The 22,931-nt window shown below is 39.9% G+C and overlaps 1 protein-coding gene across 15 annotated transcripts in view; it reads right to left on the bottom strand.

Moving 5' to 3' along the window:
- SLC8A3 (solute carrier family 8 member A3) overlaps positions 1-22,017 on the bottom strand; it is a 167,072-nt gene extending 145,055 nt beyond the window's left edge. For 10 of the 15 annotated variants that reach the window (XM_074327278.1, XM_074327284.1, XM_019733507.2 and 7 more), the window contains exons 1-2: positions 8,833-8,991; positions 8,565-8,674 (exon numbers count right to left, since the gene is read on the bottom strand). The gene's annotated coding sequence lies outside the window, so the exon portion shown is untranslated. Of the gene's footprint in view, positions 1-8,564; positions 8,675-8,832; positions 8,992-18,613; positions 18,813-21,772 lie in introns of those variants that run through there. The other 5 variants (XM_074327287.1, XM_074327277.1, XM_074327281.1 and 2 more) reach the window with 5 other exon arrangements.
- Positions 22,018-22,931: the final 914 nt, after the last annotated feature.

The raw sequence follows: 22,931 nt of genomic DNA, 5'->3' as shown, positions 1-22,931 counted from the left end.
AATAGTTATCCATTTTGCAAATTAATGCACTGACAGTTTTAAATGATCATCTTCCTCACTGCATCTAAAATATTGTTGGATCTATACAAAAATTTAATTATGGAATCTCTTCAGGAATATGGTATTAGGAAAAGTTCCTGAACTTTGAGGTCTGACCAAAAAGAATTCAAACTTTCTGCCATTAGATACTAAGAGTTGTGACCTTGGACAGATTAGTTTACTTCTCTGAGCCTCATTTCTTAAATGAGGATAATAATGCACATCACAAAAGGCTGCTGGGTGATTTAAGTGAGGAATATAAAGTATAGGACACATGGTAGATATTGATAAGTAGTAGCTTCTGTGCCAGTTAGGGTCTAACAGAAAATAGCACATTTAAATTAAGATATTTTAAGATTTTTTTTCTTACAAATGGATTATTTCCAAAGGTAGGCAGGAAACATATCTAGAAAACATTCCCAGGGTAAACAAATAAAGCTGCTCTCCAAATTTAATTTACAAGGGTGTTTACCACATCATTGTTGTCTTAGGGAACCTCAGGAAACAATCCAGATGGCCACATATAGGGACCTGTTATATTCATACAGCTGAATACCATAAAACCACTAAAAACAATATTGTAAAAGTAAACATATTGACATCAAATATATTAGTAATACAGTGCTCAGTGAAAAGAGCAGGTCAGGTTTTAAGATATTATGGACAGTAGACTCTATTTTGCTAAAATTATATGTAAATTATATTTATCATCTATATTTATATCTAGATATAATTATTTAAAGCCAGACTTTAGGATTCCTTGGGGAGCTTTTAAAAATTGCCAGCTTTTTTTTCAGTCTTGAAAGATGCAGAGTTGATTTCACCTTTTTTGGGGGGTGGGGGTGAGGGAGTGACCCTTAACCTGATTCAGATGATTTAGATTGAGTGGGCAGTATCCTGTTTGTTAATGCGCCTTCTCAAGTGTGCTTGAATTAGAGCTGTTTCTGAGATGTAACTTCTTTGGGGTGAGGTTTAAGGTGAAGGTGGAAAAAATGTTGCTTGCCTGTGTGAATTTAGAGAGCAATGCCTTGCCAAGTGTTGCTTGTTCCTTTTTGGTTAATTATGTGCAGGATATCTGGAGCTGGGAAACTGAAAACTGCAGGAAGGATGTGAAGCAGGATCTTCCCTTTAGAACAGAGACTATAAAAAGTAATCGTACTGGCCATGGTTGAGCTGAACATGGGCTGGATGATTGATGTTCATGTGTGGAATTACTTAGGGCAGAATAACCCAGAAAGCAACAACTGCTATGTTATTGTGGTCTGACCTGATTGACTGAAGCCATATCTCTAAAGGTGGAGGGATGGAGTTTCGTCTACAGCAGGAGATACAAATTGAAGTGCTTACACTACGACAGGTAATAATAATTATAATAGAAAACACTTATACATGCCAAAGAGTGTTCTAAGGTTTTCCTTGGATTATTACTTTAAATTCTCAAAAACACCTATGAAGAATATACAATTATTACCTCAATTTTACAACTGAAGAAACCAATATGCAGAGAGGTTAAGTAACTTGTCCAAGTTTTTAGAGCCAGTAACTATCTAGGGGAAGAAGTTGGAAAACAAAACTTTGCTAGTGAGTGTTGGTAACAATTGACTGCATTTGACTATTTGCTGAATTCAGGAAAGAATTTGTATGTTTACAAACAGGAATAAAGAGAGTAGAGAGAATATAAAAATTCATGCACTTTCAGAGATGGAAAACTATCTCACCACCCCAAAATGCAAAAATTAAATGTAAGAAAATCTTTGAGGAACAAAGGCTAATTATGATTCAGCTTTGAGGCAGAGGTCAAATTAAAGCTGTGCACATTATAACTTTGTGAAAACCATTGGATGGATTAAGGACTTCAGAGCAAAAAAGCCAATTAAGATGTAGTATCCAAAAATTGCTTATTTAGATAAAATAACTCAGAGTTAAGAACTAAAGTTATGTATCTCTCCCAGTGACATGTAATAGACTCAAGTTACCTGATATTAAAGGGGTTGGGGATATAGAAATACATGTGTGTAAGAAAAGAGAAATATAACACCCTAAGAAAGCACATCTTTTAAAGAGCTGTGTATTTGGATACTGGCACATACAGCTGATTGGAATCAAATAGACAGGAGGTCTATTAAGTTTTGGTGAGTTTTATTGCCAGAGGAAGTAGGGCAAGAAAAGGGCTGAGGAAACTACATGACCTACAAGGAGGTTCTGTTGCCCTCTATTTCAGATATGGCCAAGAAGATAATAGAGAAGGAAGAACTTTCTAGAAAGTAGTCAGGGCCACAGAGAACAATGGAAAAAGAAGCCCCTCCACTCTCTGAACATTTCCCACCTCAAAGATGGAGGGCCTTACCAATATTTGCCCATTAGAATTTCAAATCAAAATTGCTGTGGACCATTGATTGCTATGTATCACAGAGTTCTTCTTTTCCAAATGGGAGTATTATTCTGGTTATGCTGTGCCTGTTTCACCATTGTACACTGGGAGTATGTAACGAACACAGTTTGTCTTTTTGGCTCAATTAGCTTGTGTCAAGAGTAACCACATCAAAATCTATTGTAGAGATGGCTGTGCATCCACAACAAAGAGGAAACCTGACTCAGCTAAACTTTCTAACTAGATGGCACTTTGGGGCTGTCTCCATTGAGGTGGGAATACGTGTAATCTACCTGGGAGAAAGAGTCACCCAAATATTTGGTGAACAGAAGGGCAAACTGTGGTAGACACTATATCTCCTTACCAATAGTTCAAGCTTTCCTCTTCTACTCACACAGGAGAATTGTACTTCCCTGTTCTCAAGAATTTGGCGGTGGTCATGTGATTTATCCAATAAATTATGAAAAATGATCCAAGACAGATTCATTTAAGCACCCCTGCAAACTATCTATTTGCTCATCTTGCTTCTACAACTGATGTCCCCAAATGGTAGATCCTCCACGAGCCTATATTGTAGAGAAAGCATGGAAACCTTTATTGTTCTAAGCCACTGAGAATTTGGAATTGTTTATTCCCAGTGCATAATATAGTCTATTTTATGGATACTGGTATACAAGTTAAAATATATAGGGAAATAACTTAAAAGAATATAGAATGTAATTTCAAACTGTTAGGGGAGAAAAGGAATGAAAAAATTGAAAAATCAATCAAGAATAAAGCACAACAGGAGAAAAAAAGGAATACAGAGAAAAAGCAATAGAGAGAAGCAATAATATGGTAGAAAACATTTTAATATATTAATCAGATCTTGTAAGTTTATACTACATTAATAAGTCTTTCCCAAATATCAGTGATTTACAGAATCTACCACTTATTTCTCACTCACTTTACATGCCAGTCTTTGGTTAGCTTTAGATATTCAATCTGGGACCCAGACCAAAGGAATAGCTTCAGACTGGAATACCACAAATATTGTGGCAGAGAACGATTCAGAACAGTATGGTGACTCTAAAAGTGTCTACTCAAAAGTGGTACATTTACTTCTATTCACTTTTAATTGATTAAAAATCAATCAATCAATCAATCAATCAATCAATCAATTCACGTGGCCAAGCCTTATATGTTAATGGGTTAGAAGTATATTTTAACAGGGACTCTGGAAGGAAAGGGCTTCATAAGGAAGAGCTGTAGGAAGGATCAATGAATATTTTTATAATAAAATAATCTACCATGTCAAAAATAAAACTGATCCCAATAAATAGAAATTGTCTAAACTATCCAATTAAAAGTCAAAGGTTGTCAGACTGAATTAAATAATGCAACTCTATATTCTTTATAAATGCCTCACCTAAAACAGAGGGACAGAGAAGGTGTGAAAGTCAAAACATGGGAAAAATACACTAGGAAAATTAAATGAAGAAATCTGGTGTAGCTATACTAGTATCATAGAAAATAGACTTTAGAACAACAAAAAAAGAAGTTCTAGAGATAAAGATGGACACTGCATCATAATAAAAACTTCAATTCATCAGTAAAATATAAGAATGCTAAACTTTGTGCACTTAATAACATAATTTCATAATATATGGACAAATTGACCATCTTAGAGGAAGATTTTGATTTAGTTTTTCACAGTAAATTAAACAGACCAAAAAATAAGGATATAAAAAATATGAACAACACAATTAACAAGCTTAATTAAAAAAAAGATAAGTATAGACCACTGCACTCAACAACTTCAGAATATACATTCTTTACAAGCACAAAATATTTATTTTAGTTTGTAAAACAAGCCTCAGTAAATTTCAAGGAATTCATATCATATAGAACACTTACTTGACAACCATAAAATTAAGTTAAAAATCAATAACAAAAAGACAGGTAGAACTACTTCCGAGTGTGGAAATTTAAATTTTTATTTGTTGGTTAAAAAAAGTCATAATGGAAATCAGAAAACTCTTAGAACTGAATGATAAAGAAAGTCATGGGGACAGATCCAAGATGGTGGAGTAGATAAACACTGTGCTGGATTCCTCCCATGAACACATTAAAATTACAACTAAATTATAGAACAATCAACCTGGAGAACCATATGAAGTCTCATGGAACAGAAGTTTTATAACTAAGGTTATAAAGAAGCCACATTGAGACTGATAGAAGTGGAGAAGACATGAAATGACTGGCCCCAAACCTCCATGTGGTGGTTGAGAATCAGGAGGGATATCATGGCAACAGAGGTTCCCCCAAGAGGAGCAAGGGACCCCAGCCCAAAGTACTGGTGCCAGGAAGAGAAGCACCCACAACATCTGGCTGTGAAAAACAGTGGGGATTCCAACCATCCAGGTAGGATGGAAGGCTGCGGGAAACCCAGACATCATCTTAAACAGCCAGCACACAGACTCATTTGCTTGCAGGCACTCACCCTGGGCTCCAGCGAAGGGATGGTGACTCGAGGGGCATTGAAGGCATACGGGGGGCAGACTGAGGTGTGTGGTTTTGTGGCAAGAGCTGGAAGACAGTTGCCATTTTCCCTGTGAGGGAGACTTCTCCCTTACAGCCGACAGCTGGGTGCCTTCTTTCCTGTGTTGAGCCCTCCCCCACACAGCCAAATATGAATCTGATTGGCCTGGTGAGCTCTGCTGCTCCACTGTGGTGAGCTCCGCTGGGACCCCGCTCCAATGCTGGAGGCACTTTCTCAGGAGTAGCCAGCCCCACCAACATTGCACTTTTTCTTGAAAAACTATCAGTCTACGGGCCTCAGGTGGGAGGTGAGCGGCCTTGGTGTGCTTTGAGACTTTTGCTGAGTAGCTCAAGTCTCAGCACTAGTAACAAACAAGAGTCTACATTAACCTGGTGACCACAACTCTTCCCACTCTAGTGACTCCCTGAGATCCTGCCTTACCCAATTCACATATCCCATGAGGCGTTATCAGTGGCTGAACCGTAAGGGAGCTGGCAGGTGGCAGCAGCGTCTTGGGGTGTCCTGGCTTTTTACAGAGTCACCCCTGCCCCAGTACTGGTGGCAGCCATCCTCAATTTGCAGCATGGCCTCTCCCACATACCTCCAACTTTAGCACAAGAAGTGAACAACCATGGATCACTTTGTAGCTCCTACCAGGTACTCTCCGGCCAGTCACAGGCAGTGGGTGATCTGGGACTACACCAGAGACCCTCCCAAGAGGCCCCAGAACCAACATACCTGGAGGTTGGCTTCAGACCACAGCAGCGCACTACCCAATTAGCCCCACAAGGAGCACACACAAAGGGTGGTCTCAACAGGCATCAGAGCCCACTGGGGCAAATCCCTCTCAGTGGGATAAGCCCCCAGCACAGCAGCCCATAAGCTGTGGATGTGGCTAAACCCCAGAGACAATCAGCCTGAAGTCTAATCCCACCTACTGACATGCCAATAGCAATCAAGGCTCAACTATAACAGGAGGGCACACAAAACCCACAGAAGGGACACTCCTGGAGCACCTGGAGCAGGTGACAGGAAACTATGCCAGGGCCCCACAGGACACCTACTACATAAGGCCACCTGGCCAAGATGGGGAGTAACAGCTGAATTACCTAATACATAGAAACAAACACAAAGAAGCCACCAAAATGAAAAAAACAAAGAAATACGCCCCAAATGAAAGAACAGGAGTAAACTCCAGAAAAAGAACTAAACGAAATGGAGGCAATCAACCTACCAGAGACAGAGTTTAAAACACTGGTTATAAGGATGCTCAAGGAATTTAGTGAGAACTTCAACAAAGAGATAATGAGCACCAAAAAGGACATAGAAACCATAGAAAAGAGCCAGTCAGAAGTGAAGAATATAATAACGGAAATGAAGAATGCCCTAGAAGGAATCACCAGCAGACTAGATGAAGCAGAGGCTCAAATAAGCAATCCAGAAGACAAGGTAGCAGAAAACACCCAATCAGAATAGCAAAAAGAAAAAGAATTTTTTAAAAAATGAGCAGAGTTTAAGAGACCTCTGGGACAACATCACGCATAACAACATTCGCATCATGGGTGTAACAGGAGAAGGCAGAAAGCAAGGATTTGAGAACCTATTTGAAGAAATAATGACTGAAAACTTTCCTAACCTGGCGAAGGAAATAAGACATACAAGTCAAGAAGCGCAGAGAGTCCCAAACAAGATGAACCCAAACAGGCCACAACAAGACACATTATAATTTAAATGGCAAAGCTAAAGACAAAGAAAGAATCTTAAAAGCAGCAAGAGAAAGGCAACTAGTAACTTATAAGGGAGCCCCCATAAGATTATTAGCTGATTTCTCAACAGAAACTTTGCAGGCCAGAGTAGATTGGCACAAAATATTCAACATGATGAAAAGCACACACCTACAACCAAGGGTATTCTACCCAACAAGGCTATCATTTAAAATCAAAGGACACATAAAGAGCTTCCCCGACAAGAAAAAGCTAAAGGAGTTCATTGCCTAGCAAACCAATATTACAAGGAATCTTAGAGGGACTTCAAGATGGAAAAAAAAAATCAAAAATATGATTAATAAAATGGCAATGGCTACATATCTATCAACAATTACTTTCATTGTAAATAGCTTAAATGCTCTAATCGAAAGACATCGGAGAAATGAATGAGTAAGAAAACAAATGCTTTACACATGCTGCCTACAAGAAACTCACTTTAGATCAAAAGACACACACAGGCAGGAAGTAAGAGGATGAGAATAAATTATTTCATGAAAATGGAATAAAAACAAAAAACCTGAGTAGCAATACTCATACCAGAAAAAGCAGACTTTAAAACAAAGTCTATAAGAAGAGACAAAGAAGGACCCAGTTATACCACTTCTGGATATTTATCCAAAGAAACCCAAAACACTCCTTCGAGGGGACATGTACACCCATATGTTCATTGCAGCATTATTTACAATGGCCAAGACGTGGAAGCATCCTGAGTGTCTGTCGCTGGAATAATAGATAAAGAGGAGGTGGTACATATATACAATGGAATATTGCTAGGCCATGGAAGGGAATGGGTTCTCGCCATCTGCAGCAGCATGGATGGACATGGAGGGTACTGTACTGAGTAGAGTGTCAGACAGAGAAAGACAGATGCAATGTGATTTAGCTTATATATGGAATCCAAAGAACAAAATAAACAAACAAAACAGAAACAAACTCATAGATCAGAAAACATTTTGATGGTTGCCAGATGAGAATGGGGTTGAAGGGGTGGGCTTTGAAAAAGGGAAAGGGATTAAGAAGTACAAATTTGTCATTACAAAGTAGTTATGGGGATGTAGGGTATAGCATAAGGAATATAGTCAATAATATTGTAATAACTGTGTATGGTGTCAGATGGGTACTAGATCTATTGGGGTGATAGATGGGAGGGGGTTGGGGCAGGGTGAAAAAGGTGAAGGGATTAAGAAGTACTATTTACTATTTTGTAAATTGGTAGTTACAAAATAGTCATGGGGGTGTAAAGCATAGGGAATATAGTCAATGATACAGTAATAGCTATGTATAGTGCTAGGTGGGTACTAGACTAGCCAGGCGGATCACTTCTTAAATTATATAAATGTCTACCCACTATGCTGTTCACCTGAAGTTAATACAAAATAGTATTGAATTTCAACTGTAATTGACAAATTAAAAAGGGGGAGCGAAGCTGAAGGGGAATAAGAGGTCCAAATTTCTAGGTATTAAACAAGTCATGGGGATGTAATGTACAGCATAGGGAATATAGTCAATAATATTGTGGTAGTGTGGCACGGTGTTAGATGGTTGCTGGATTTATATCATGGTGGTCACCTTTTTAGGTATATAAAAGTTGAATAATTATTATGTACCCCTGAAACTAATATAATATTGTATGTTGGCTATATTTTTAACAAAAATCTTTTTAAAAAGTCATATTCAATACTTGTGAAATGTTGCTAAAGTCTTATTTTGAGGACAATGGACAATTGCGTATTCCTAAGTAAGCACAAAAGAGGCTCAAAATTAATGAAATAAGCATTCCAACTTTAGACGTTAGGGAAAAAATAAACTTTACTAAAGTAGGAAAGATATAATCAAGTTTTTATTAAGGAAGAAATTACATAATTACCTGAGAAATCTTGGGCCAAACACATCCCTGGGCTGCCTGTTTTGGTCAGTCACCATATCAACAACATATTTTATGGTCCATCCTCATAACTGTATTTTAAAAAAGAAAATCTGTAATGGAATGAGGGAAAACAGAAGAGGTTAAGGGAAGAAGCAAAGTAAGACTGTAGTTTCAGCTCAGTGTAGCCTCACCCTAAAATCTCCAAGAGCTCTGGTGTACACACTGCCTCACGGGCTTTCCCACATTACAAGAGAGTGAGGATTTGTACCTTTATATCAAGCATTAGGCAGTCACTGTTTACAGACTGTTACAGTGATGAACAGTGCACAACTTCCAGACACCTCCTGGGGATGCTGCTCCGGTGTACCAAGGGCAAGCTCTTGAAAATGTTGCAGGTGTGAGCCATTAGGAGCACCACATGTGGCAGCTGAAGGGGAATGAGTACACGGAACCACTGTAAATGAAACCCAGGAGATCTGGATAGAGCACCAACAGTGCCTGCTATGCTCCTTCCCTTGTACCACTCAGGTCCACTTGCTCGGCACATTAGGTTCACTCCATTTTTTTACAATTTCTCCAGGATTCTGGTTGATCACAATTTCTAGGAAAACTTAATAGAAAAGTTAGTGGGATGAAACTATATCCTCCCCAGCTGCCGTCAGTCCTGATGTTGCAAATGATATTATTTCCCCTCATCCTGCGCCAGCATTCTCTTGGTCTAGGTGGCTTGCCTGGTGGTGTCACCTGAGGGGTCTGAGATTTTGGTTACTGTGCTGTTGTCTGGACAGATGGGGTCTACTTGCCAATTTACAGTGGAAACTAGGATTCAGAGTACGAAGAGATACCCCATTGGTTCACAATGAATGCTAAATATATTCTTCGCTGCCACCATTATGTAGCAGCAACTCTACCTCCTCATGATTATCAATTACCCCTTCAAAAATGGTAACTCTTTTCTTTTCTTGCTGGTCTACTGGCACAATGAGCCTAAAATGATCAATGGCAGCCACAGCCTTAAGTTTAGTGGAACTATTAATGTCCCCTAGTCAAAGTGTCCCCTTTGTAGAAACCGGGACCTCTAAAACAGCCTAAAGCTTCAGAAACTACAAGCAAACATTTCCCAAGTGGGTCGCTGGAACAGGGCCGTCCTCCTTCCCACTCCTTGGTTCCCAGTGGGACCATAACGCAGGACCATACAATGATCGTTGGTTTAAGGCAAGAGTGGCAAATTTTGTAAAGGCCAGACTATAAATATTTCAGGTTTTGTGGATCATACAGTCTCTGACGCAACTACTCAACTCTGCCAATGTAGCATGAAAGAAGCCAAGGACATGTAAATGATGAGTGTGGTTGTGTTCCCAAGAATTTTGTTTATAAAACAGCAGCAAGCCAGATTTTGCCTTTGCACCATGGTTTGCGAATCTCTGCTTTAATATATATTCTGTGTTCAGAACGACAGTGCTCCATCTTGTGGGGTATCATCTCCAAGCTGTTGCGTCAGCTGTGTTTCTGAGAGGCCATTCCATTGCTCCATCAGGCTGGCAGCTTATGAAAATGAAGTGGGACGTATTAGGTTGGTGCAAAAGTAATTGCAGTTTAAAAGGTTAAAAATAATTGCAAAACCCGCAATTACTTTTGCACCAAGTTAATAGCAGGACCAGTGAAATCACAGATATGTGCCCACTGTTGAACCAATTTTTTCATAAATTGGGTCCCTTGATTTGCAGTGACAGTATGTGGAAGATCCCGTATCAGTGAATCAGACACTCTGTGAGCTCCTGAATAGAGGTGCTGACCAAGTCAATGCAAGCAGGAAAGGTAAGCCCACACTGAAAAAACATGTCTATCATCGTCAAAATGAATTGGTGCCCTTTCCATGGTAGAAGGAGTCCTACGTAATCAAATGCCAGTAAGTGGCTGCTTGGTCTCCTCAAAAAGTCATGCACTATCAAGGGCTCAACATCAGTCTCTGTTGTTGACAGGTAGGGTGGAGGCAGCAGCAAGGTCAGCTTGGGTGAGGGATGCAATGCTTTTGTGCCCATGTGTAGCCTTCATCTCTGCCGTCATGGCTACTCCATTCATGAGCCCATTACGTCAGCACTGTGACCAATGATTGCAAATCTCCTTCTGGTGCTTTCTAGATCCCCATATAGTGTCTCAACCACAGACATCTCTAGGATCACTGTAGAGTATAACTTCTAAGTAAGTACCTTCTAGTGAGGCAATTTCAGTTGAACAAGGGCAGGTCTCCTGAGAACGATGCGGACGTGACCTGTTAGCATCACCTGCAGTAGCTGGGGGATGGGCATGCCAAACTGGGAAAGAGGATCCTAGGGGATCTGGGCGGGGCACCAACGGTGTCTGTTACATTGACCAAGGTGGATTTGTCTCATGAATGCAAGATTGCATTAATATTAGAAAATTAATCTAAAACTAATCTATGTAACTCACATTCACATCTTAAAGGAGAAATATATCATAATCACCTCTGTAGATGGGAAAAAATTTCAATCATTCAATATTCAATATCCACCACAGTGACACTGTGGGCAAACTAGGAAGTAGGTGAAGGAAAACACTACGGTGACATGTGATACGTGTATACAAGTATGGAACAGGTTTGTTTGTTTTGTTTTAGGGGGAAACTTGGAACATTTCAGCAAGATAAGGCCCAGTTCCTCCTTTTTCTCATAATCCAAAGCAGAGGACTGTTGGATGGAGGTGTGGTTCTGTCCTGGGGGTGAGGGATACGTGTACTGTAGCCTTGCTACAAGGCTTATTATTGTTTAAGAGTAGGAGTGGCCTTTGGTGTAGGAAACACAGTTAGGATTTAGGTAGCTATCTGAATAGATGGCAGCTGTTCAGTGATTCATTTGTGATGACCTCCTGTTTCTTTGCTATTCTAGCTTCTGTGGAAGCAGAGCAGCCTTGTATGTAGGGAGGTAATAATCAGTCAGGACCTAGATACCAAAGGGGCTAGGTTTAGAAACCAGTCAGATAATTATCATGGAACACCAGCTGTTTTACTGATTTCTTTTAATTTTTAAACAGCCTCATTGAGATAATAATTCACCTACCACAATATTCACCCATTTTAACTGTATCATTCAATGAATTTTATTTTTAGTTGTAAAACCACCACCACGATTTAATTTTAGAACATTTCCATCACCCTAAAAAGAAACTTCATGTCCTTTTCAGCCATTTTTCATTCCCATTCCCACCCATAGATAACACTGACCTATTTTCTATCTATAGATTTGCCTTTTTTGGACATTTAACATAAATGGAATCATACAATGTGTTCTTTTGTGACTGGCTTCTCTCACTGAGTTATAATGGTTTTGTAGTTCATTCACATTGTAGCATGTATCAATACTTCATTCCTTTCTATTGACCAAAAATAGTCCATTGTGTGACTATACCATATTTTGTTTGTCCATTTACCAGTAGATGCACATTAGCTTGTTTCCACTTTTTGGCTATTATGAAAAATGCTGCCATGAAAATTTGTGTCCAAGCCTTTGTATGGTCATTATGTTTTCATTTTTACTGATGATCTTGGGGAAACTGAATTCAGGCACCTCGAGGAAGGAGAGTTTCCAGTCCTGGTGGAATTAGATTCAGGCTTATCCCTCCTGCCTAGCTGGGGAGAGGCACTGTAGCCAGTCCCAACTATTTCATTGTCAGGCAACCAAAGGGCACTCCTTGGATCGCCATCAGTCACCGCAGAGTATCTATAAAGAGTCTACATAGTTACTTAATGGTAAAAGTTTCACTTTTACAATCAGGACACTGTATTGAAGGTTCTAGCCAGTTAAAAGCAAGAAAGAGTTTAAAAGTACCAGGATAGGAAAGGAAGAATTAAAACTGTTTACTATTTAGAGATGCAGAGAAAAATCAAAATAATTTATAGAGAAATTATTGGAATGAGAGTTATATGAGGTTACTGAATTTGGAATCAAATCCAAGATACACAGTCAATTTCTTTTATATATACCATCAAAACACAGCTGTTTAAATATAAAACCTAATTTAGAAAAAGACTGCATTTACAATAGCATACAAAAGTGAAGTAGCTCAGAATAAGCCTAACCAAAAATGTGCACACTCTTCCTGGGAAAACTAATACTTGAAGAACAATGAAGATGACTTCTATAAATGGGGAGAATGCCGTATTCATATATAGGTAGACTCAATACTGCAAATATGTCAATTCTCCTCAAATTGACTTATAGATTAAATTCAATCCCAATTTGGGTTTGTTTTTGTTTTTTGTTGGTGGTTCAAAAAGCTGTTTCTAAAATTTCTATGGAGGAACAAAGGACCAAGAATAGTTAGGACACTCCTAAAGAAAAAGAATAAAGTGGGAATCTTGTTCTATTAGATATCAAGGCTTATAACTAAGCTATATTCACAAGCCAAAATTATACTTGCCCAGAAACAGACAAAAACAGACTAATAAATCAGTCAGAATAGAGAACTCAGAAAACAGACCACACATACAGACAATTAGACTTAGGAGTTTTTGACTTTATGATGGTGCGAAAGTGATACGCATTCAGTAGAAACCGGCTAGGCCTGAGCTATGATGTTTGGTAGGTTAGATATATTACACGCATTTTCAACTTGTGATAATTTCAACTTACAATGGGTTTATTGGAACATAACTCCGTGGTAAATCGAGGAATACCTGTATATGCAAACTTGCCTTACGACAGAGGTGATAACATGAATCAGTGGGTTAAGAACCTTTAAGTTAATGGTGCTGGGAAATTGTTTATCCAAATAGATATAAAATTAGAATGTAAATTTTTGCAGCCACTTTGGAAATCAATTTGTCACCATCAAATAGAGTTAAAACTGTGGATACTGTATAATCCAGAAATCTGCTCAGTCAAACATGCTAGAGAAACTCTTGTACATTTTCATTAGAGCTTATATACCAGAAAGTTCACAGCAATATTATCTTTTGTAAGATCAAAAGAGAAGGGGGAAAATCCAAATCTCTACTGAATGGAGGATCCATAAATTACTTGTAATATATTCATACAATGGAGATACAATATAGTAGAGAAAATAAATACATACAGCAATATGAATAAATCTTTCAAATATTGAGAAAAGTACTCAAATAGTATACACAGTATGATTTCATCTATACTGAGTTAATAAATGCAAAACAATATATAATTTAGGAATACTTACATCTGTGGTTAAAATGTGAAAATAAAATAAGGGGAGTGATAAACAATCAAATATCCATGGTAATTAATCCCCTGATTAGCTGGGCTGGGGGACTGCTTTTCGGAGAGTAGGGCATGAAATCAGGGAAAAGCACTTCAAACATATTCGTAGTGTTCTATTTCTTAGGTTGGGAGATAGGTCTAGAACTTCTTAAAACTGTTAACTTTTATACTTTAAACATATAAATATTCCTTTGTATTAAATACTTAATAAAATTGTTGCAGACATTGTCAGGATGGACCCCAATTCAAAATTGGTTTGGACGTACACACACACACACACACACACACACACACACACACACACAAGAAAGTATGAAAGATTTATTATTCATATAATGAGAGCACGGTAGCTCCCAAGCAGGCCTAGAAATGGCTTGAGAGAGCAGGAAAAGAAGATTGGTGTGGGGATTGTATGTGACTAGGGAGGGTGACTAGAACAAAGGTTCCCGTGCGAGCTTTGAACTTCCACAGACACAAAGGAAGTATCACCTAGGCTTTATCAGCGGGCCCACATGTGGGACAAAGGGTGAAAAGAGAGGTGAGCCTTATGAGATATAAGTCAAACATCAAAAAATAGAGTCACACTCTTTATTACAAAAGTATTTTCAACAAAACTATATAGGAAACAAAAGGATATCTGCCATTTTAGAAATAACACATCTGCAGAGAAAAGAATGTGACCTCTCCCTTTTACTCCTCTTCTCCCATTCTTTCTTCTCCCAGGAATACCCCACCAGAGGAATAACTAGTCAAATTGTTAAATTTGGTAGAAAATTTAAATTCTTTACTATTTCACAGAAGAAACTGAACATCAAGAGGGATTATTACAATAACATAAAAAGTGAGATATCAAGTCCTGTGAATGGAACAGAATGAAAATTACTCGTGATGTTTAAAAATTCCTAGGATTATGCAGTGGAATAAATATCGTTTGGGTCTCTGACCCCAAAAGGAATCATTTGTTTTACCATCATGGAAGTGAAGAAGTTCTGCAACTTACACCCACTAACTGCAAACGAACAGCAGCTTCAAGCCTTCTCCCACAAGAAAGTATTCCATTCCTACTGAAAAGAGACAGACGACAAATTACAAGTGTACATCCATTTTTGAGCCACCTACTGGGTACCGCTATGGCTATAAGGATGAGTAAGATTCAAACTCTGCTGTTTAGGGGCTCACAGTCTCTTGTATTACTTTTGCAGTCTCAAATGTGAAAATGTGGATTTACACAAAACCTATAGCCAGACTGATAGCTCAAATGATAAAATAATTAATCAGATTGCTTCCAACATATGAGTACTTCAGTATTAAATTCCTGAGAACCATTAGGGATTCTATCTACTGCATGATATATGTTCATAGAAGAAGGAAATATCTATGCTTAAGAAGATTCTTAATAAACAGACCCCGAAATCATAGGTCAGTAGAGCTAAAGGTAAAGAAACAGCTAAATTATGCTGCATTCACGATGATCAGAAACGTGGGATAAGTGGAGAGTAAGAGGAGAGTAAATTCAAATTGAAAACATTTGAGGAACTTTTAGGAAGAGAACTGTATATCCTGAAATTTTAAGTTGTTGGCACAAATGAAATGCAAATTCCTTCATCTCACCAATCTTTAGAAAAGGCACACACACAAGCACTCTTTTGAGTAGGGCTATTTTGGGCGGGAAGAGAAAAGAGCCTGCAGTCAACATCTGATATGATTAATAACATCAGGTCAGAATAACTGTAGTATTGTAAAAATACTTATGTGCCAAGTGGTGTTCTAAGCTCTTAATATACACTAATGTATTTAAGTGCTTTATAGTAATTAACTTATTTAATAACACTCAAGGTAAGCAGTAATATTTTCACCATTTTGTAAGTGAGGCACCAAAAACACAAAGAGGTTAAGTAATTTGTTCAAGGTCATGTAGCAGCTAAGAGGCAAAACTGGATTCCAACTTAGGCAGGTTGATAAACAGGGTGTGGAAATAATCTATAACTGAATGCATTCAGTGGGAGAAGTGTGGGTCAGTGAGGGTCCTGAGGGACCTGGACCCTTCTAGAAATTCACAGAAATATTAGGGAGAAATTTAGTATTTTCATAATTCAAGTATGGGGGGCTTTCTATCAGTCTTAGCCATATCTTGAAGGATGGGATCATCCCAGCTTGTTCCGTCTCTCTCTCTCTCTCTCTCTCTCTCTCTCTCTCTCTCTCTCTCTCTCACACACACACACACACCTGCTTCAATTTTAAGTTTTTTGATTTTCATCGCTCTGAGAATTAATAAGCAAATACAAGCTGAGCGTCTGCACTTTCTAAACACTTCTGCATTCTACCTAGAGCTCTGGTTCTATCCATCTTTCGCATGTGAAGAAAGCCCCAGATGAGGCTCTTTGTGCTTTTCCTTGGTTACATACTGATACTTTTTGTTTAGTCTCTGCCTCAGAGGGGTCGCTTGCTATCTGCCACAGGTGTCAGCCCACCTCTTAAAGGCCTCATTACTCCCACCACATGGTGTCCACGTGCAGAAAGCAACCTTGCAGATAAGGTCCAAAGTGAGATGGAGATCTCAAACAGATCAATCCGAGGCCGCAAGCATTCCACTTTTCCCTGCCTCTCTTCTTCAGCCAGCTTTCCTGCCCCAATGTCCCTTGCGTTCTCTCTCCTGGTTAAGAAGAGTGAAGAATCTTCCTGCAGGCAGCACCCATACTCTGGGCCTCCAGGAATAGAAAGATAAATGAAAGAAAGAGGCAGTATCTGAGAATATCTTCACTGAAACTCCAGTTTAACTTCTGTAAGGATCTTTCCACTGAAGTGTATGTAAATGTCTGATATGACGCATACAAATGTGCTTACATACATACACATACCCCTTACTTGGATCAGACGCCAGCTCTGAATGAGATGCGTCATTCTAGGGGCTTTATCTGTATTTTCTGTTTTCACCCTCACCAGTAAAGAAAAACGAGACCCAAAGTGATTAAGCAACTTACCCTAGGTAGTTGACTAGCGTCAAGTTAAAAGGGACTTCCCAACAAAGCTTCTTAATTGTCACTGAATCGATGAGGATACGCAACACAGGCTTAACCACTGTTGGCTTCGAGGGTGGCTCTAAGACCCATGGGAAATAACTTCTTAGGGTTTATACTTGCAGGTGGGAGATAGCAATACCTCCCCAATGGTTTAGGTACCCAAGTTATAGGGAGGAAAAGCAGGTCCCCCATAAGTGATAAAGGAACAAGACATCCTATGGTGGAGTCAGCAGTGATATCTGAGTGGCAATGGCAATGGGTCTCCCCTTGAACATGCCTTCACCCAGTGACCTCCACTCCTTTAAGCAAGCACCTGTGCACCCAGCGAGAAGAATGGACTGTGGGAAACATTCAAGTCTGTGTCACCAGGGTCTAAGCAACTCCCCTTCCAAAAGAGCTGAATACAAATGCAAGTATTTCCTTATAAACGGAGCTGATGCAGAGGTGGGTAGCTGCAGGTGACAGCAATGTGAATAGCTGGTGCCCAAATCCCACCCAGAGTTGGAGGACAGCAAGCCAGCACCACCACACCAGGAATGTTGGGAGAGCTGGTTGGTCAACCGAAGACCAGAGATGTACAGATGGGTGAGAGCAGACAGACTCAAGATGACCCCAGGACAGAAATGCAGAGCAGAGGCCCGAGCCCAGCAGTCTAAGCCGATGTCCTCCAGAGCTGGTGCAAGTTCTGACCTGTGTACCAAGACCCTGCCCTTTTGGGGACACCTAAGAGACATGAATGAGGAAAGCCTAAGGTCCGGCCATTTGCCAGACGGGGGCTGTTGAAGACCAAGGAACAAACTGCTCAGATGATCTTGTCAGGACTGGCGTACAGTTATGTTCTGAATGCATAAATCCATACACTTCTGTGTGTGCATAAATTTGCTCTGTCTCCTTTTCCTCTTTACTGGTACCAGCACAACTTAGAAACCTTAGAACCTCACTCAGTTCCTCCCTCTTCCTCATTGCCACATCTGCTCTGCCACCATATCTGGTCAGTTCCATTTTTAAATCTTTCTTGACTCTCTCTTCTATTCTGCTCTGTCGCTGCTTGCCTCCGCCAGCATCCTCACCATTTCTCTCTCATCTGTTGTACTGCTGTCTTATTTCAGTCAGAAAGGCCAGGTGAGAACACTGCCGAAGGGAGGGTGGGTGATGTGAGGGCCTTGGTGGCCAGGTTAACCCTGGTGGAGTGTCACCTAAGCTATTAATAGTTTCGCTTTTGAGAAGCATCAAAGCCATATTTGAGAAGTCAAGTTAATACATCAAATCTGAGAAGCAAGGTAAAGATTAGTTACTGAATGAGTTAAAAGCCAAATCGAGCAAGATGTGAGGGACAGATTGTGAAGCACAGTTCAGTACAGCACCAGGGAACACAGTAACAGCAGAATGCAAACGTGGTTTTTAAATGGCCTTGGCTTAAGCTGCCGGGACAGGGGCCTATTAAAATTGCTGCTTTCTGGGCAACCCCCATCTTCTAGCTGCCTCTCCCCACCTTCAGTCCTGTCCTGTTCCCACCCATCCTCCACACTGTTGCCAAAATCATCTCAATAAAACGCAAGCTTGAGTTTTTCACATCTCTGCCTGATGCCCTTTAGTCCCTACCACTCCACCAGGTCAATTCTAAACCTGTAAAAATGACCCTATCAATTGATGTCAAGGTCCCAGCTGCCTCTCCGGCCTCATTTCCTAGCATTCCTCCCATGCCACCTTGCCAAGCCACATCCGTTCTCCAACACGTGCTCTCTTCTTTCACACCTCTTGCCTTCGCACATGTGGGTACCTGCGCTGGTAATGCCCTTCCTCCTTGCAGGCAGCTGGGACAATCTCATTCACGCTTCCAGCCTCAACTCCAAAATCGCTTTCTCTGGGACTCCTCATACTCTCCGTCTTCAAGCGTGCTGATCCCTCACCGTGATTTGGAAATGTCTGCATTAGAGCACCGACTACATTCCACTGCTTATCTTTTTCCTTTAAAAAAACTGCGATATATAAAATACAAAAACATGCACGTGAAAACCATAAATCTCAGTGATCACAAAGCACACTCACGTAACCGTCACCCAGAGCAAGGGTTAGCAAACGTTTTCTGTAAAGGACCAGATGTAAATGTTTCGGGCTTTGCAGACATACAGACTCTTGTCACTACTGCTTAATTCTGTTGTCATAAAAGTAGTGATAGATGACAGTAAACAAAAGGATATGGATGTGTTCTAATAAGACTTGACTGACAAAAACAGGAGCCAGGCCAGATTTGGCCTGTGGGTGGCAATGTGCAGACCCCTAACCTACACCAATACCTGAATAACCCATAATTAACGACTATCTTCTACCTCTCTCACTACTGTGATATACAGTAATTGCTATTTTTCTTCATTATTTTAACACTGAAGCATGAACCCCTAAACAGTTTATTTTTGATATTTACATAAATGGAACTGTACATTACATATTCTTTCATATCTGACTTTTTTCACTCCATATTGTATTTGTGAAGTTCTACATATCTACATGTTACTACATCCAGCTGTAGTTTGTTGCTTTTCACTGTTACAGAGTATTCCATTATACAAATATTTTTTCATTCTGCTGATAATGGATATTTGGTTGATTTTAGTTTTTTACTGCTATGAATTACGTTATTATGCAGCTATGAATAATCTTATATATGTATCTTGATGCAAAGGCACACATTTCTGTTTCCAAATTAATGGTACCAATTTATACTCCACCAGCAGTGTGTGAGAGTTCTAACTGTTCATATACTTGTCAATTCCTGCTATTCTTCTCCTCCTTCTTAAATGTTAGCTATTCTGTCAGACGCGTAGTTGTATCTCACTGTAGTTTTAATTTGTATTTCCTTCTCTTATTAATGAGGCTGAGCCCTTTTCACATTTGTGTTGGCCATTTAGATACCCTTCTTTGTGAAGGCTTTATCCTCTTACTTACTGATTTATAAGAAGTTCATTTTATGTTCTGGACACAAGCCCTTTATTGATTGTATGTGTGGCAAATACCTTCTCCCAGTTTAAAGCTTGACTTTTTTCTTTTTAATTTATCTTTTGATGAATATAAATTCTTAATTTTAAGTGTCCAATTTATTAATATTTTCCTTTATAAAGACTTTTATATCCCATCTAAGAATTACTTTTCTGCTCTGATTATCTAAAAATTGTTTAATCTTTTAAATGTGATGTATAGTTAATGGCATATTGATTTTCTGTGGTGTGGGACAGAGGATTCTATTTTTTGCCATGCGAATATTTATCTGTCCCAGCACTATATATTTAAAAGATCTTCCTTTACATAGTACTTCATAATGTCTTAATTTTTTTTCCATAAATCAGGTATTGATATACATGAGGTTTTTTCCCCAGGAATCTCTATTATTTTTAATCTTGTCTATTTGTCTATCCTTGCTCATATATTTTAATTACTGTCTTGGGCAAATCTTGGCCCTTTGAATTTCCAACTGAAAAAAACAGATTAACGGACACACCAAAGAAAACCAGGAAGGAAAATGAGAAAGAGCTGCAAGCTAGCAAAAAAGAAAAATGGAAGCACAATGGGTTTATGTAAGACAACAGGGTTTTTGAAAAGCAGGAAGTCAGCATTGCTAGCACATACTATAGAACCATCAGGGTGGATAAAGATGTGAAAGCACTGGATTTAGAAAGTAGTGGGTCACTGATGATAACAGCCAAGGAAATTGAGGGAATGCGTAGGGAAGAATTTCAAGCAGCAAATTCATTATTTTGTGGGGAGGTTTATCAGAGAAGGAAAGGAGAAAATTGTTGTGTATACCTGGTACTTTAAAATCCTCTCCGTACGTCGTTCCATAAGATTACTAATATTTATCAGAGAAAATAATCCACCTTGAAGAAGTATGATAACTATGGGATATATAATAAAATGATGTTCTTTGCATAACATTCGTACACGGGAAAGAGGACATATTACTTGAGTTCATTCCAGTAGTTTTGTTGGGTGTAAGAGCATTGAGTCCATATATTTTCTGTCTGCCTGACTCCAAATGTGCCCATAAGCCAATTTGGATATCTGACAGACCACCAGAGATAAGACTTATAATCCTTCCCCCAGACTATTTTATGTTTAAAATGAAGTGGGATTTAACTCAGACAGTAGGCCTATCTCGTGTTCCAAAGCTTTCTCCAAATTATGCTGTTTATGGACAAGACTGAGGATTGCCAAAGGAAAAACTTGCCTAAAGTCACACAGCCAATAAAGGAAGTTGTCTGGGTTCCAACTCGGGTCTAATGGCTTTCAAGGCCTAATCCTTCCACTGTTATACCAACGTTAACGCCGGTTTCCTTGAGCAATGGACACAGTCCCCATTCTCAGGGCACTCAGTGTAGAATGGGACACAAACACATAAAGAACACCATCGAGTATCCTGGGAGCAGCAATGTACTAAGGGTACGTACAAAGAGCTACACACACACAAAGGAGCACACAGGTTCCACTTTGTGAGTCTCTACCATTCGACAGACATTGTGCTAAAACATGTATCTATCCTGACAACCACGTGAAACATGAATTAAGCCCTTTTCACAAACTAGGAAACGGATGCAGGAAAATGCCCCAAATTGTACAATTACTAAGTAACCGCATTTGGTTCCAGTGATCCTGAGATGCTGCATGCTATATAGTAAGTAAAAGAATGCAGACTTTGTAATCGCCAGACTTGGGTTAAAATCTGGCTCTGATGGACGTTAATTCTGTTACTTCCTGCAAGCCTTTCACCCTTCAGGAGTGGGAGTAGGACTAAAACCTCCCAATATACCCACCGCCCGGTTAGTGCCAGGGTCCCAGCCTCACGTAGTACAGGTACCACGCGCTCTCCATCCCACCAAGCCGGCGGCCCCGCCACTTCCGGAATCCCGCTGCAACACGCGTTCTCCTCAAGCCTCCCGGCTCTCACCTCTCCCACTCTGTCACCAACACAGGGACACCGTAGCGAAGGGTCTTGTTCTTGCGCAAGGCGCGCGTCATCCGTGTACAAACATGACTGAACTCCCCGACTCACGTGGACGCCCTCTAACGCAGGCCCAGCGCGGCCTTCCGAGTCTCAGCGACTCCCGCCACCCCAGACCTCAAGCTCCCCAGCCCAGGACGTGCCTCGACGCACACCCAAGTTCGCGGTGCTCTCCCGAGAGGCCTCCGCCAGGCAAAAACAATCGATCCATCGTAACATACTCAGGTATCCGCCCGGAAATTGCGGCGCCAACGGTTTGGTTCCGGCCCGCCGGCGTGCATTTGGGATTTAGAGATTTGAATTGGGTTCGCCTTCGCCATCAGACTGATAGAGAAACCAGTACCTCCCATGTTCTAGTTGTTGACTAAGGTCTTCTTAGATCACCCCCTGGCACATAGTCGCTCGATGAACTCAGCCAAGAAAAAAAGTTATTTTGAAGCTAGTGCTCTAGTCTCTGTGGCTATTTGTAGGATGGAGAGTTTACCAGCTTAATAATAATAAAAAAATTTAAGAGCTACCAAAAGGTTAGGTTGAGTGGTAGTAAACAGCATACTGTCTTGCTATCATTGAACCTTTAATGCTAGTGCCAGGTAGCCTTTAATCTTCAGTCATTTGCAAATGCCTATTTTCCACTCATTCAACAACCATCCAACACACTTTTTGCAGGACATTAGAAGGCTGGAGGAACACAGAGATTAAAAGATATTATTCCTGCCTTAAAGAAGCTGACAATTTAATTGTCACACAACTGAATGTGTGCTTAAAGTACACTGGTAGCTTAGGAAACAGCCCCCACATGGCCCATTCACCAGGGTGAGGCAAAGAAAGCCTCACTTATCAAGTATGATTTGAGCTGACATAATAGTACAGGGTGCCGATGACATGGAGTAGCGTATCCCATGGTATCCTGAAATCTTTCCATCTGCCCTTGCCTCTCTATTGCCACTAAAATATTTCTGATTTAATCTCTTATTATCTTTCCATCTATTAAAGTAGCCCCTAAGTGGTCTCCACAGGAGAAACTCCTAACACCCATGTCTACAGGACCACAGGGTCAAATATGGAAAGAAAAAAAAACAGGGAAGAAACTTCATTGTAATTTCCA

The sequence above is a fragment of the Rhinolophus sinicus genome, linkage group LG03 (genome assembly GCF_036562045.2).
Source record: "Rhinolophus sinicus isolate RSC01 linkage group LG03, ASM3656204v1, whole genome shotgun sequence".
In the NCBI taxonomy this organism is placed as follows: Eukaryota; Metazoa; Chordata; class Mammalia; order Chiroptera; family Rhinolophidae; genus Rhinolophus; species Rhinolophus sinicus.
Note: the sequence above shows the minus strand (reverse complement) of the source record. Positions and strands in the feature narration are given on the sequence as shown.